Here is a 16749-nt window from a genome sequence, read left to right as displayed (position 1 = left end):
CAAGACAAAGTCACGGTACTCACACAGATGAGGAGAATCATTACATGTAGTCACTGAGACCTTTGTGTAAGTGTGTTACGCATGTTGGGTTGTTGTATGGTGGACATTAAAAATGTAACGACTCCTTAGCTTTTTTCCATTTTTATTTAAATCTTTAAAGTGTTGCCGTACATTCATACATTTTATTGTGTTCATTCATGATTCAGAAGAAAAGTAGGCCTACTGATCAGATTATGGTGCACATTTATCCCTGAAACTAGTTCTACATAACTTCAAACATAAGCACTTGTATAGCAGTAACCTTTTAAAAAAACATGAGAAAAAGACAATGAAGAATATCCTGTACTGTAATAATTAACAATGGGTTATGTTTGATGATAGTGAGGGATATTTTAATGAAATTTTCCTTGTTAAATTGCAGCAGTAAGACATGAATGCACTTCTCTCAGATGTCACATAGTTTCTAATTCAAGAAACATTGTTTGAATATTTATTTTGTCGGGGAATAGTAGCGGGTTCTTGACTTGCCTGCATTCTACTCAGAGCCGGATTAAATAAATGGACTACACTAGGCAGACTGTATTTTTTGGGCCCCCCTCCATCGATAACCTAACCTAACCCTAACACTTACCAAAGTTACTAATAAAAGTTAATTCACATTTTACATAGCGTAGTCTTTGGTTACAAGTTGGTTATTTGTACGCCAAAATAAGTCATGTGTTGTATATTAAACAGTCTATCAGACTATTTTTTGATTTTTATTATTTATACGTTATTACACGGCTCTATTAAATGCTATTAAATTATCCTTATCTTATCCATTGCCAGTGTCATTGTTAAGGCAGTAGTCCCAGTAAATCACCAATAGGTGTCACGGTGTCAGCATTGCTATGTAAACAGAGCAAAAAAGATAAATGTAGTAAGCTATTGCATTTTGCAGAAAATCTTAATTAAATGTGTTGATTAAATTGAAAAGTTAAATAAGTAGTCAAATATACAAAGACTAATAAAATATGCAGTCAGAGAAAGTGTGCTGTAGTGGTAAAGATGTTTATTTTCATGGACAAGCATCACCTATCTTCAATTTTCCAACACTCTCATTTAGCATGCTCCACTCAGGGATAATCTTCAGCCTTCCAGCACCACAGGCCTCCATTGCAGTAGAAACACATCTTGACAGCATCATCACGATCTTGTGGAGAAATAATAAAATGTATATATAAGCTGAAAGACAGCTGTTTGAGATTTGAATATACCGGTACTTGGTTTGTTCCTCATATTTCATTTCATTATAGTAGAAAGTATAGCCCTATATTATGCATTTCATTTATATGCATTCACTTTACTTATTAAGATTTAGATTTTTAAATGGAAAACTTACATTTACAGATGCTTTCTCCTGAGTTTTGATGAGGCAAAGTCCTCTATAATGTCTTCAAAATCCAGGGAGGTTGTAAATCTATTCTCAATTGCCAACAGGGTAAAGGCATTCTGTTTTTTTTCTGTTACTGTTGCTCTCCGGTATGTTTTCACTCGTTTCATCGTAGAAAATGACGGCGCTGATGTTGACGGCGCCACAGCGTCTTCCGCTGTCTTCACAGCTGTCGGACGGCTGCCCGACAGAAACTTCTGTAAAGCCCCCCGCTGTTTCTTCTTTTGTTCCTCTTCATTTTTTTCTTTTTATGTTTTGCCGCACCCGAAAGCATCTTGAATGTTAGCCTACACAAGAAACGACCTGCCTGCTAGCTTTATTGTTCCGCTTAGTCTTGACCCGCTGACCTCCTCTCGGACTTAACTGATTGGCGTTAATGTGACGTAACGTTAAGATAAACAACGTCACTATTTTTAGTTAATTAATATATATTGATATATTATCACTGAAATAAATAGTAGGCAGGACATTTGTATTGGCTATTTCATTTTTTTTTTTTTTTTTTTTTTTTTTTTTTTTTTACTTCTGTCTGGGCCCCCCCCCGCCGATCAGGCCCTAGGCACGTGCCTAGTTTGCCTTTGGGTTAATCCGGCTCTGATTCTACTCCAAATGTGGTACCCTCCTCCCCCAATGAGCCGGGTTCCAGGTATGAATCACACGTTAAACGAGGTTTAAGCCGCACTTGGAATTTATTGCATTCATCTTCTCCAAATAATACTATCGCGGTCTCTAGGGCCTCCGTGACCCTCTAGTCGCTCGGGGACCCGAGCACTTCCTTCCTCCCGTTCCTCCAAATGTCAGTCCTCGTGCTCCTTTTAAAGTGTCTTCCTGGCTGTCCAGCCAGCTGTCTCCCATCTCGCTGAGGTTCAACGTGTGCTCTCCGTCGCCGGCTGGTGGATGACGATAGTATTTGCCGTAGATATTAATTGCGAGCGCGCAAATTATCTCTGCGCGCGCGTGCACTCAGAGCGCTGCTCCCCGAGCGAGGAAAACAGCTCCTCGAGAGCATTACCTTGTTGCAAGCGAGAGCGGGATATAACTTCGGTCGCACAAAACAGCCTCAGCCTCTCGCGAATGATGTTCTGCTCTCGCGCGCGGATTTAGTTTTGGCACTATGGGGAGGGAACCAAGGCAGGGCGGGCTTTCCTATGATTGGCCGTTTCTGAAGCGCGATATTTGATTGACAGCCCTCCTCAGCCCTCCTCTCATTCAATTCTGAATTGTTAGCCTAGCTACAAGCCCAAGCAGCAACATCTGCCTAGCAGCCACATGACAGCCATGCCCTTAACGGTGGCGTTGACATCAGGGAGAGCTTCCAAGAGGGAGCTTTCATCTGCGGTTCCCTTGTGGTTGGTAGGGGGAGCTGTAGGGTCTTTGGAGTGTTGGGCATCCATGAAGCGTAGTCAAACTAAAAATAAATCATAATTTTTGTCAAAATTTGACAAATGCTCAAAATAAGTGTAATCTGAAAAAAACATTGGGCGGAACTGGTGAAGATCACCATGGTGACGAATTTCACCAGCTCAGCTACAGTACTCAATTTTTTCCCAGTATAATACATATTATAATAATGCATTTCTTGACATGATTTCATTTATTTTCACTATGGCTCACCAGATTCTGGCTGCGAAAGGAATCCATGTTCAAAGATGTCCAGAACCCAGGTCTGTAGCTCTGTGTCGAGCTGGACATCAGTCGTCTTTGTAGTAGTAGCCAAGCACTCCCTTAACGAACCTGTATCATACACGTACAGTAGCGGTGCCAAATAATTAGGATTGCGGGAACTACGGGGGGCTAGATTGTTTCTTGCAAGTTTTTTTACATTTGCAAAGCGTTTTTGATACGCAGTTCGTTTAACACCTCTCAGGAACCCTAGTCGACAGACTGACTCACAGACTAATCTGAGAGATTTTTATTGACCAATGTAGCCGCAGTGCAGATATTCCATTCTCGAATTTCACAACAAGGCTCTGCCTTCTTTTCCCCGACAAGGTTTATAATACAAAGAAGTACTTTTTCAACCAGCTAGTATTGCTAGCTAGAAGGCATTATGCTCCAAAAGCTATGCTCGCCGGGAACCTGCACATAGTTGATTGACAGACAGGGGTTACGCTCTTTCTCTTTAAGCTTCTCTCATCGGTTGGGATCTCATTGTGAAACTTGCGAATGGAATATCTCTGCACTACTGCGACATTGGTCAATGAAACTCACTCACATAGACCGTGTGTTAACGTGTCCACATTATTTAATGTGTTGGAGAAAGATTCACCAAAATCATACAGCTTTAACATTAAAGTTACCGTTTAAAAAATAATGTTTCCTGTAACAGGTTCTAGGTGCAGAACAATATCAGAACACAACTAAATAAGCACGCAACCAAAGAAACCAATAACTAAAATTATTTGTCTGACATTAGCAGTTCTAGAGCAGGTGGGATGCTCAGTGGCAACAATTAATTAATTATTGTAATATTGTACAGTAAACGTATTACACTGGTTTATGTCATCCCCGACCCGAATGCAGAGCGAGGTGTAGGTTATAGATGACGTGGCTCGTTGCAGGATTTTTTGCATAGCCTCTCCGCCAGAAGAGGTGATCTTGAGGTGAAACAATCACATTGTTACACTAACCATCAGGGTGGAAAGGATGACAAATAAATGTATCCCAATGTCTGTTACAATATCATAAACACATGCGCATTTTTCATAAAGTTCTATGAAATAAGGCATATGCTATCTCTTCATTAAAGGGGTACTGCCATGCCTGGCTGGTTCCTAACCTAAGAGAGTTGGCCTTCTACTGTGTCATACATGTGTTGTGAAAATAATTAAGGTGACATGCAACATGAAACGTTTCCATGAAAATTCATTCTGAAAAGTTGGACCATTGGTCATTACTGGTCAGGTATTTTTATTGTCCTTTGGTTCGAAACCGAAATAATAACATCATTGGTCCAACTATTTAGACAGAGTTACTGCAGACCACAATCTTTGTCTCAGAAGGCATATAAAGCAGTTCTCTCTTATACAATTAAATAGCTGAATGTGACGGTTCCTCTTTGCCCAACAACAAGTATGAATATGGTCTGCTCCCTACTGTGTTGAAAATTCCACTGTCCGATATGAGTAGCTTCCGGGCTAGGAAGTTAATCTGGAGGGTGTAGCGAGTGTGTCGAACCAGGAGCTAGCCCGAAAAAGGAAAACAAAATGTTTTTTCACATGTATTATATTGAAAGGTTTTCTATAATGTTCTGTTCTGTTCTCTGTAAATTAACATTTCATACGGAGAGTTTGAGATTATTTAAAACAACAGTCACCTTGTACAGTGGATGCACCATGGGGAGGTTACGCAGGAGTGAGACAGAAAAGACTTCTGCCAGAAGATGAGTGCGGAGCAAGTGGGAGTTAAGCTGGTGGTCCTGGAAATCTGCACTTCTGACAAACATCTTGGCCAACAACCAGTCGTACTCTGAGTCGGTAGGACAGAAGATGGGGTTGTCCTTTGATGGTTCCTGCTTCAACTAAAGAAAAGGAACAGAGCTCAAAGAATGAATCGAACAAATCCATTTGATGGATATGGGGAGTTCCTCAAAGTTTCCATGCAGTTGCATAGTTATTCCGTAAAGTTTCCGAGCATCAGCCAGCATTTGGGGATGGAATTAAGTGTTAATATCAACCCCTACCTAGATAGCTATGGGCATCAGCTGATCCTCAGGGCTTTTGTGGAGCAGGACGAGTGGGGCCATCAGATACTCCTGCTTGCCATTAACCTTGTTGGCTTTCAATCCATCCAAGAGTTTGTAGTCACACAGGAATATGTTGCCGCTCTGTGTAAAGGTCCCATGGCATGAAAATCTCACTTTATGAGGTTTTCTAACATAAATATGAGTTCCCCTTGTCCCGCCGCGTCCTGCTACGCGGTCCAATACCTCCATCTAGTGGCTACTGTATGCCAGTGGTCCTTCTCCTGACACACCGGTCTACAATCACCAATCACCATTCACTACTTCAGCCGGGGATCTCCTATCAGCCGGCGCCAGTTCGTCGTTACGTCTACCCAGTTAGTGTCGGTCCTACCAGCATTCTTGAGCATCTCTTTCGTAGCCTGTCCCCGTGGTAACCATCTCTCCTCTTCTCTAGTCTCCCCCTGTCACCGAACCCCTTCCTGCCTGACTACCCGCCTGTCGTCGAGTCCTTGCCTGCCTGACTGCCTGCCTGTTACCGGACCCCTGCCTGCCTGACTACCCGCCTGTTGTCGAACCCTTGCCTGTCTGACTGCCTGCCTGTTACCGGATCCTGCCTGCCTGACTACCCGCCTGCCTACCAATAAATCCTGTTTCCTTTACCCCGTCTCTGCCTCCCTGTGTTCAGCACTTGGGTCCCCACGTCCTGTTCCATAACACCCCTAGCCTGCCTATGGTCCCCCAGAGGCTAAAACTTGTGTTGGGTGTAAAACGAGCACTAGGTGTTCTGCTCGCCTTTGAAGAAACGGAGGCTCAATCGCCCTGATTTGGAATGTGGTCCCATATGTCGTCATAAAGGATCTAAGCTCCTCCCCTTTATCTGCCTTGCCCGACCAGAGAATTTGGCCCGCCAATGAGACACGACCGTGCGAGCACCACGTGTGTGTGTGTGTGTGTGTGTGTGTGTGTGTGTGTGTGTGTGTGTGTGTGTGTGTGTGTGTGTGTGTGTGTGTGTGTGTGTGTGTGTGTGTGTGTGTGATAGGGCTCTGACTCCGAACTTCGTAATTCGAATATAATTCGAATATCAAAAAATAAATCAAAATTCGAACGAATATTAGGTAGCCCTTAATATTCGAACCTGTTATGGGCAGGCCAACAGGCCAAAAATTACATCGTGAGAAAAGTGGATTCTGAGGATAAAACCCCATTGGCTCCCATTCATTCTGGACTCGCCTACGAGCGCCCCGCATGGTCAGAGATTATTACTGCAACCAGTCCAGAAAACCGGAACAAACGAGCGAGTGCCTATTCTCCTCATGTTAGACATTCTCTGCCTGCATCTCTTTTGCTAGGCTCCTCCCGCTGTGGAGGTACACCATTTGATCGGTGACAGGGAAGTTTTCCGGCAATACCGAACAACGATGGATCACCATTGGGTTGACACCGTTTAGAAACTGGTAGCCAAAAAGAGAATCCATCATCCAGTTCTGCTGAACGTATTCTACAAACAGAAGGCATGGTGTGAATGCATTTACAGAGGCTTAGAACACATTTATTTAAAACATTATTTGAATAAAGCTGATCTAGGTAAGATTTGAATGTTGTAAAGAGAGAGCGCCCCACCTCCGTCCCTCTATGCTCTAGTGGTGGATTTAATGATTCGTTTCCGTGACCCAGTTCGCGTGACTCAGTTCGCCACGAGGAGTCGTTCGCGAATCGTTCGTTCGTTCAGTCGAGTTTCCGGTAGCACTAATTCCACTGAGTCTGACTGACTCAGCTGAGAACCGTGCAATTGGGTCCATTCCATAATGCGATTTACCGCTGCCGGAAACCAGGCTGAACGAACACACGATTCGTGAACGACTCCTCCACGTTCAGTCGAGTTTCTCGACTGAACTCGACTGAACCGGGAGGAGTCGCTCGCGATTCAGCCTAGTTTCCGGTGAATCGAATGGTGAACGAGACGACCGAACGAACGAGAGAGACGAACCGGTTCGGTTTGTTCGTCCTAAAGACTCGTTCATTCGAACCGGTTCGCGAACAAACGAGCCAACACTACTATGCTCCCAACCTCCATACGCTAAGCAGGGTTAGCATAGCTGGTAGCGCTCTAATATACAAATCGTCTTACACCGAGACAGGCATGCTTGAATCATCCCTTTGACTCATACATCGATTCGTCTTAGAATTCTTGTTTAAAGTCAGAAACGTCAATGATATTGCGAAAGAGGGCATTATACTGTTTTTACCAATAGTAAATTTGCATCAACTTTGCCATTTTCTGTTCCACCACGTTTTTTTTTATAAAACAATGAGGGACCTTTCAAACCCCAACGTTAAACCCATAAGTTTATAAGTCACACAATAAAGTTCACAACATTGTATTATCGTTTCTCAATGTTTGCAGAATAACAATCTAATTGGGACTCAACAGTTCCATCCTACCTACAGAGCCTTGAATATTTAAAGTAAAACCGCTACATGAGCTTTGTTGTAGTTTGTTTGTGGCGGAAGACTGTTCCAATGGCATCAATGCCACTTCAATTTTCTTTATGATCCGCTAGTCCATCGAGTTTCATATCAGTATTATCAGCCTGGACAGAGAATACACAAAAGATTTCAGCATAGTACCGCACTTATTGAAGTGTTGAAATCCTTTGTCTCAAATAAATAATTAACATAATTAATGTAAGACAACAATAATACAATAATAATAATAAAGAATAATTCAAAGAAGTTGAAGCTGACCTTGTCAGGAAGAGCATCAGGCAGAACATCGTCAATCTTCATACAGTGAGGAATGCCCTCTGCATAACTGTGCAAGCTGGGGAATATATTTTAAAAGTTAAACCACTTGATAATTACAATTCAATACTATTAACACTAGAATAGGTAGCCTTTGGTAGTTGATTTTTTTGAATAGACACAACATTTCAAGAATGGTTGCCCGAGTGTGAAGTGTGGGACATTTTCAAAATAAAAAAAATAGTTTCTCCCGTGAGGCCACCAGACACCAAAGATATTTAGAACCAGGGTCATATTTTATCATAAATTCGTTTTTTTTCTTTGTTAGCTTATGAAATGTTGAATTGTGAATTACATACCAATACTTTTCCTTTCTCAGTTTCTCTTTCTTTCTGCTTTGGGCCTAAAAAATGTTTTTGTTTGGTTCCGGTTTCCGACCGACCCTGTCAATTTATGTGCGACCCAAATTATTTTATGAGCTTTATAAAAAAAAAATATATAGTTTGCATTTTTTTTGATGCAAACTATAATTACGTTTTGGTACAGCACCTCTTCATTCTGTACAAGGATGAGCGAATTTTCTCGTTTTTAAATGAAAACAACCTACCTATCATTCGCTGCCGCTGGAAAAAATAAAATAAAAAAATAAAATAAATTCCCTACCTACCCATGACCTCAACTGACAACCAACAGGAACCAAACTTTTTAACTTTTTAACTTTTTTTTTTATACTAAACAAGCTGCAACGCAAGATAAAAACACCCTAAAGGGTACAATATGTAAAGATAATTTGTGAATTGTATCGGCTTGCATTTTTTAGGGGTTAGGTTCCATGTACCTTTTTTCCTCTCTTAACTGATGAATTTCATCGTCGATGATAGAACGATGGAAGGGGAACTGGAAGGTCTCTCCTTCTGGGGACTTGACCTCCACCTTGGTAGGTAGCAACAAGTCTCCTGCCGTTTCTAGTGGCCCTACAACGTCGGTTTTGGCCAACTCAATCAGTATCAGTTTGCCAATGGACTTTTCGCTGTCCACCTTACATTTTAACCACTACAGGTGGACAGGACGAGAGAGAAGTGTGATACAGTAGCTTGTCATTAGTTCTAAAGAAACAGGTGATTCTCTTCATCATTAACATGAGGAAATGTCTTAGTGGTGTCGAGATTAGGCCCAATGAAAGACGCATGATAAGATGAATTCATCATATCACACAAACGTTATTGTCAATTACATTGACAATAATTTAATGTAGTCAAATGAGCAAGTTGACAATATTTGTACTAAAATGTATTTAAAATATCATACTTACAGGTTCAGGTCCGGAACAATGCAGGGTCCCTTCTGTCCCCACTAGTTTAATGTGGACATGATCCCAAGTGGGGGAAAGGAGATGGTCTCCATTCTTTAAGACCACTTCGTATGTAGGCATCTTTCCTTAGTAATGTTAACGTTGGAGTGGTCACTCACATGAATATTTTAACATGAGATAGAATGCAGGTCTTACCTTGTTATGTAGCCCTCTAAAGTGATGCTTGGTATTTTTGATTTGACTTGCTTTTATGCTCGTATTTCAACGTCACCCCTCCGGATATAACCCAACCCTGCTCATCAATAACTAGGGACCAGAACAAGAAGAACTGCTTTCCTTTGTCACTGAGGGCAATTAAACTAACGAGTTAGCCTGCTATATGTTAATCTAAGTGCTTTCATAGCTGATATCATTAGTTAGATGTAATAACAGCCTTAATCTTTTATTTAACAATGATGGGGGCATATGAAATTAACTTCGGAAAGTCCTCAGATTGTGCTTCAGCTTCAGATGCCGTCAAGAGGGGTCTCTGGTCGTAATCTGTCGCAAGTCCGTCCCTGACCAATCAGCATTCATTAGCAGAATGCTAGCGTGCACGGCCAACAACGGCCCAAATGCGATGAGTTTCTCAACTTTTGTTTTGTAGAGGAAAGTCTTTGCTTTTTGTTTTATGTTTATACTGACTTCAGTGAAGAAGTATTTTGTTTCCCAAACAATTGGCTGCCTGCTGCCTCTTTCTTCACACACTTGGATCCACACCTTACCCAGACAATAGGCCTATCAGTTTGTTACATTCCAAGTGCAAGCAATAACATTCATTTGTGATTATAATCTTGTGTGTAACTGTAGAATAAGGAACAAGGAACAAGGAACCTTCAGACAATACTGCCCTCCTTTCCAAAGACTATTAGATAATTAGATCCTCTTGGTGTTTCTTTTGGCTGCCTGATTGATATCTTAAAAAAGTTCAAGATGAGTTGACTGCAACTATATGGAGACAGTTTCACAGGGCACACAGATTGTTTGTCCCTTCTCCCTACAGAACAGGGCGTCGTTTCCCGATAACGATGGATCTTCGCTCCGATGGATCTTGCGAACCATCGTGAATTTCTTTGGAGCGTTTCCCGAAACTCCTCTTAACATGAACAAGCGTTCACTGCACTCACGACGTTCGTAGGATTGTAATTGTCTACTGACACGGTGCTGAAATGGGCTCCGTACTGAGGGAGCCGCAGGAATGTCGCAGCAAAATGGGGTTAAAAAGCGAAAATATCTCCCCATCAAGGCCAACAGCAGAGTAGCCTATGAAAAGAATAGACTGCAATAATTTGAATGCTAAAGATATTAAAAACACAATTGATTAGGCCTAGGCCGACATATGTATCAGTCCTAATCCTGAATGCACTGTGCGTACATTTTTTCACGGCATTTTCCCCCCTTCCATATTACAAAAATCAAAAATAGCTAGTGTGACAACTAGGCGCTGATTTCTGAAACATGCTTTGCGCGGCAAAAAAAGCTGACTTTACCTGATCCGCATTAGTTTTCATTGAATGGCGCGCATTAGTTAGATTACCTTGTTACGGAAAAATGAATGGCGTAACGCCGTTCTTTTAAACAGCGTTATTACCAACACTGACTGGGAGAAGTTCAAAGAAATAAAGATTCTCTAAATAGCAGTTACAGTGCACAACAAGCAGACCTAGACCCGAACATAGCTAAGTGTTGCTTACCTATCTAAATAGGGGAGGATGACGCTGAAGTTAGCATCCGATTCGCAGCATCCGATTCGGCAGTTAAAGGGGACCTATTATGCTTTTTCGACTTTTATGACCTTTAAACGTTGTTAAATGGACAGTCAGGGGTGTGCCTTGCTCATGGAAACCTCGACACTCAGGTTTGCCTGCTGCCTCTTTCTTCACACACTTGGAACCACACCTTACCCAGACAATAGGCCTATCAGTTTGTTACATTCCAAGTGCAAACAATAACATTCATTTGTGATTATAATCTTGTAGAACTTGTAGAACTGTAGAACAAGGAACAAGGAACCTTCAGACAATACTGCCCTCCATTCCAAAGACATGGCAAAGCAAGATTTACGAGAATCATATCCTCTTGCTGTTTCTTTTGGCTGCCTGATTGTCATCTTAAAAAAGATCACGATGAGTTGACTGCGACTATATTGAGACAGTTTCACAGGGCACACAGATTGTTGGTCCCTTCTCCCTACAGAATAGAACCATGTCTCCATGAAGGACACCAGGTAGATGGCCTCGGGAGACCATTCTGATCTCCGCTGAATGGCGGCAGCCATTCTAAAGATGCCCTCAGATAATCAGTTGAGGCTAGGTGCAGGGCCTAGAGGGCACCTCGAGAGCTATTAAGATAAGGATGCAAAAACGGGGGAATATTGAACATCAAATCTGCCTGTTATTTATATGGATGCTCCATAATTATTTTTTTTACCGTTAACAGACAAGAATACCTTTTCTGATATGGGCAAAAGTATGCAACCCATAAAAAAATCTGCAATGTTTTGTTTTCATTGGAATAGAGGGCTGGCCAGAATGATTGCTTTCAGAAGTTAGATGCCGATAATGCTTACGTTTCCGAAGATACATTTGAAGAGTTAAACTCTGTGTAAGGCCCCATCATTATTAAATAAAAGATTAATACTAAGGCTTATATTACATTGATGGATATGAAAGCACTAGTTATCGATTAGCATATAGCAGGCTTACAGGGTGAGTTAGTTAATCAGTTAGTTGTACCCTCATTGTCAAAAGCACGCAGCTCTGACGGGGGTTTCCCATTCTGGAAATGGTCCCTATTTATTTCCTTATGGGTAATATCCGGAGGGGTGACGTTGAATTATGAGTATAAAAGCAAGGCAAATCTAAAATACCAAGGATCGCTTTAGAGGGCTATAGAACAAGGTAAGACCTGCATTCTAGCTCATGTTAAAATGATTGATGCGAGTGGACCACTACACCATTAACTCTACAGCGGAAAGATGCCTGAATATGAAGTGGTCATAACGACTACAGATCGTCTCGGTGCCATCACTTGGGATCATGTCCACATTCAGCTATTCGGGGAAGTTGGGGAGAGCAAACGCAAAGCCGTCCCTACTGAACGTTTTTTAGAATCTGGATCTGTAAGTATGATATTTGAAATATATTTTTGTAAAAATTTGGTCATTTGCTTATTTGACTACATTTAATCATTGTGCAAGTAATTGACAATAATGTTTGTGTGATATGAACAATTCATCTTATAATGCGCCTTTCATTGGGCCTAATCTCACATTGTTTCCCTGATGTTAATGATGACGTCAATGCTCATGCTAATATTTAGAACTAATTACAAGCAACTATGTCACACTTCTCTCTCGTCCCGTCCACCTGTAGGTCTTAAAAGGTACGGTGGACTGCAGAATGTCCATTGGCAAACTGGTGCGTATTCAGCTGGACAAAACCGCCGGTCTATTAAGAATCATTCCAGGGGGATTGCTACAAACAGCAGGAGACTGGTTCCCTGCCACGGTGGATGTCAAGTCCCCTGAAGGAGAGACCTTCCGCTTCCCCATCCATCACTGGATCACTTTAATTTAATAATGAAGTTCATGAGTTCAGAGAGGCCACAGGTACATTGAACTTACCTTACCCCTTACCTCAAGCAGGGCTTGCAGATATGTATTTGTTATTAACCAATACGATTTCTGTAAAATGCCTATAGCCGTTAAAGTTAGCATCTACATGACAATTTATTTGAGTACAATCAAAACGTATTCTTTACATATTGTTCCTTATATGGTGTTTTTATCTTGCGTTGCAGCTCGTTTAGAATTAGATGACAAAAGGCTTTGTGTGAGAAAAACCAGAGCGTATGAGTTGAAACTGAGAAAGGAACAGTATCGGTATGTAATTTAAAATTCAACATTTCACCAACAATTCAGATGCTTATTTGTTGCTAGGATTGGAGTTGCTAGGTTACGGGGACGCTGGCGACACTGACGCCGCTCCGTCTGCCTTGTTTTTATTTAAGTTTTTCAAGTTTTCGCAATTTAATCTATTTTATTTTTATGACAAAGTTTGTCATACGTTTTAACTTCGTTTTGGCCTTCTTTTGTCACAATTTTTCTTGCACTTTACCCCATCCTGAGCTTCATTTTGGATATCCAACGCCTCGGTCGATCTGAAGCTGGTTGCCTGTGCTCCACCGCTGCTGTTTTTGGGCTACTCGATGTCTCTCTCCCTCTCCTTCATCCTGTCGGCGGATTTGACGCTGACCAGCAGCTAGGTTAGTCGGTTGACTAATAACTAGCCCTCCCAGGGAGATTGAGGCTTTGCGCTGTGCTTTGCCTGAGCTGCTGTAGCCTACTAAACATGGGATATATCTAAACCGCGAAGCAGCTCCAACAGCTTGCCTCCTATGCCATCAGTTCCATCTATGAAGATGTACTCCAGCTTTGCCAGGTTACGGGGATCCGTCGGAGGAAGCGCTACATACACAGAGGGTCTCGTCGCTCCTTCAAGATCTACAATCGAGCAACGGAGGATGCCATACCGACTATCCAGTCTCGGCGCGGCTCTCCTGGATGATCCTCTCCTGTAGGCAACTCTGCACCCCGCAAGGAAGTCCTCCATCAACACTTCACAGGCCGGAATGATCTCTCCCTGGCTCGTTGTTCGTGGGATCCGAGGTTCTCCTGCCATGTAGGCCTGTCCATCACCCCGCACCGACCCCAAACACCTGTCAGCTCTGCTCGTCCGAGATTGCGGATCCGTAGCGGTGGGGTGAATCCCCTGAACATCCGCCCTCTGGAATACTGCCGTCACCCTCAGACTGTGATTCACTCCACAGCCAAACCCGCCCTGGTCAACAGCAGGTCTGTGTCGAACAAAACTTTCGTTTTAAATTACTTTTTCTCTCGTCACAATCTGGACTTCCTATTTTTAACCGAGACTTGGATAGGCGCTGGAGTTGGTCAGTTTTCAGCGAACTTTGCCCCACCAACTGCTCGTTTATTAGCACGCCAAGGTGCGTTGGAAGAGGAGGCGGAGTAGCTCTCGTTTTCAAGAATGATTTTAAAGGCCCACTATGCAACTTCGGGCATTTCTTCGCTCTTTTCTTGGTTTTGGCACGCACATTTCTCTACACAGCGCCCCCTACAACTTCGTAGTAGATATTTCACAACACTGTCGTAACAACTCGTTGACGACCCTTCCCCATGCACTTCTACGCGAGCCATGTGCATTTGTTTTCAAAGAAGCCGGCGAATGCGTGGAGCCATGTCCGAAGTAGATGTTCATAAAGTGTAGGGAAGGTTATACATTTTTAAAAGGGTGTATTTGTATTGCAATAAACATAAATCCATCCTTTTTTATAGTTGACGGGGAGAATTTATATCCTAGATTATAATTGTTTTATCTTAGGTTGAACAGAACAATCAGTGTAAGAGGTTTGGCCAACATAATAATCTAAATAAACAAGAACCTGGATTCGGGGATTCAGTCTGTATCTGGGGGACGAGACAGACGAACAGCCTGTTGTATTAAGGTAAATCAAGCCAAAAAAGTTGCATAGTTCCCCTTTCACTCGTGTCTGATCTCTTTTCTGGTCCATTCTTCTTTTGTTCCACCGACGGTCGCCTCTTGGGTCCCTTATCAGTCGATTGTTCCATGATGAATGCAACAATTGCCTCGCAACTGGCTGTTTATATCTAGCCGGTGCCATGTTTGGGTGTGTGTCTGTGCCGTAAAGCATTTTCGAAACTACAATCTGACTACATTTTCGAGGATACTTCCGCTGCGTCACGTCCGGAATGTCCCGGTCCGAGCAGATCAAGTAGCATATGCGCTTTTTCACTGTAGAGGCGACATGGGAAAATGACACACCCACCAATCGACCCAGAAATGGATGCAGAACCATCAGCATAACTCTCAACCTGCATACTTAATGTAATTTTGGCTAAAAAAGTTGCATAGTGGGCCTTTAAAGTACGGACACTCTCTGTAGGCAGTTTTTCCACTTTCGAACTGCAATGCATAATTGTAGAATCTGCCACGTCCCCACTGGCTTGTGTTCTGATCTGTAGACCCCCTAAGCCTGACAAAGACTTTATAACAGAATTCTCGGACTTTCTGTCCCATTTTGTGTCATTGTACGATCGTCTGCTCATACTTGGTGACTTTAATATCCATGTCTGCTGTCCAGACAGACCCATGGTCAACGAATTCTGTGGTTTAATAGATGCCTTTGGTCTCACTCAACATATAAACAAAGCTACCCATTTACTGGGACATACACTTGACCTTATTTTATCATATGGTTTTTCTGTTGATAATATTGTAATTGAGGATGCCACTTTCTCTGATCACAGACCTATTATGTTTGATGTTACCCTCTCCAATCATCTGCCGGCTACTAGAGCTCAAGGCCATTACTCTCGCCATATAAACTCTCGTACTGCAGCCCAGTTTTCTGATAGCTTTCTCAGTCAAACTGTTGCTTCTACCATTGCAACAGCAGCATCATCCTCTTCCAGCCCAGATTAATTAGTCAGCCTTTTCCACTCTTCCTGCTCCTCCATACTTGACTCTGTAGCTCCTCTCACATACATCCGCCCCAAACTAAAATCTCGATATAGGTTGGATGAGGCCACCCGCTCTCTCAGGCAGGCCTGTCGTACAGCCGAAAGAAAATGGAAAAAGGATCACCTTACTGTCTCCTTTGAAATTTTTAAAACTGCTTTAGCTGCTTTCCAGGCTGCAGCAAAAAAGCCAGGGCAAAGCACCTCTCTGATTTGATCAGTAAACACACCAACAGACCAAACATTTTATTTAGCACTATTAACTCTGTTATCAACCCTGCTAACTACCCAGCTGCTGATGTATCTACTACTACCTGTGAGGAATTCCTTAAGTTTTTCATTAACAAAATAGAGAACATCAGATCACTGTTTACCCCCTCCCCATCACCCACTCCACCTGATCACTTTGGTACACCAGTTATTTTTAACCAATTTCAGCCCATTTCTCTCTCTGAACTGCGGGAATTAGTATTGCACATGAAACCCACTGCATTCCCCCATGATGCCATTCCCTCCTCTATCATTAAGGATGTTTTTGATGCAGTTGGCCCTTCAATTCAAATAATTCTAAACTCATGCCTTACATCTGGCACTGTCCCCTCATGTTTTAAACATGCGGTTGTCCAACCCCTGTTAAAGAAACACAACCTTGATGCTAAATGCCTGAAAAATTACCGTCCCATCTCTAAGCTTCCTTTTATCTCCAAAGTCCTAGAAAAAGCTGTTCTGTCTCAGTTTACTCCCTTTCTGACCACCCACAACATACTTGAACCTCTTCAATCAGGTTTTAGATCCCTTCACAGCACCGAAACAGCCCTGCTCAAAGTAACCAATGATCTCCTCCTCACTCTGGACTCTGGTGATAATGCCATCTTAATACTACTTGACCTCAGTGCTGCTTTTGATACTGTAGATCACAACATCCTCCTCACCCGCCTGGACCAGCAGGTGGGCATTAGGGAGACTGCACTACTCTGGTT

General features: G+C 42.4%; 1 long non-coding RNA gene and 1 pseudogene across 1 annotated transcript; one reads left to right on the top strand and one right to left on the bottom strand.

Annotated features, from left to right (window-relative positions):
* Nucleotides 1-88: 88 nt before the first annotated feature.
* LOC130380991 (polyunsaturated fatty acid lipoxygenase ALOX15B-like) lies at nt 89-11036 on the bottom strand (annotated as a pseudogene).
* Nucleotides 11037-11966: 930 nt separating this feature from the next.
* Nucleotides 11967-15591, top strand: LOC130381486 (uncharacterized). Its single transcript, XR_008895428.1, has 3 exons — nt 11967-12331; nt 12585-12820; nt 13012-15591. It is a non-coding gene; the product is annotated as an uncharacterized LOC130381486 (long non-coding RNA).
* The last annotated feature ends 1158 nt before the right edge of the window (nt 15592-16749 follow it).

Source organism: Gadus chalcogrammus, chromosome 4 (assembly GCF_026213295.1).
Source record: "Gadus chalcogrammus isolate NIFS_2021 chromosome 4, NIFS_Gcha_1.0, whole genome shotgun sequence".
NCBI classification, from domain to species: Eukaryota; Metazoa; Chordata; class Actinopteri; order Gadiformes; family Gadidae; genus Gadus; species Gadus chalcogrammus.
Note: the sequence above shows the minus strand (reverse complement) of the source record. Positions and strands in the feature narration are given on the sequence as shown.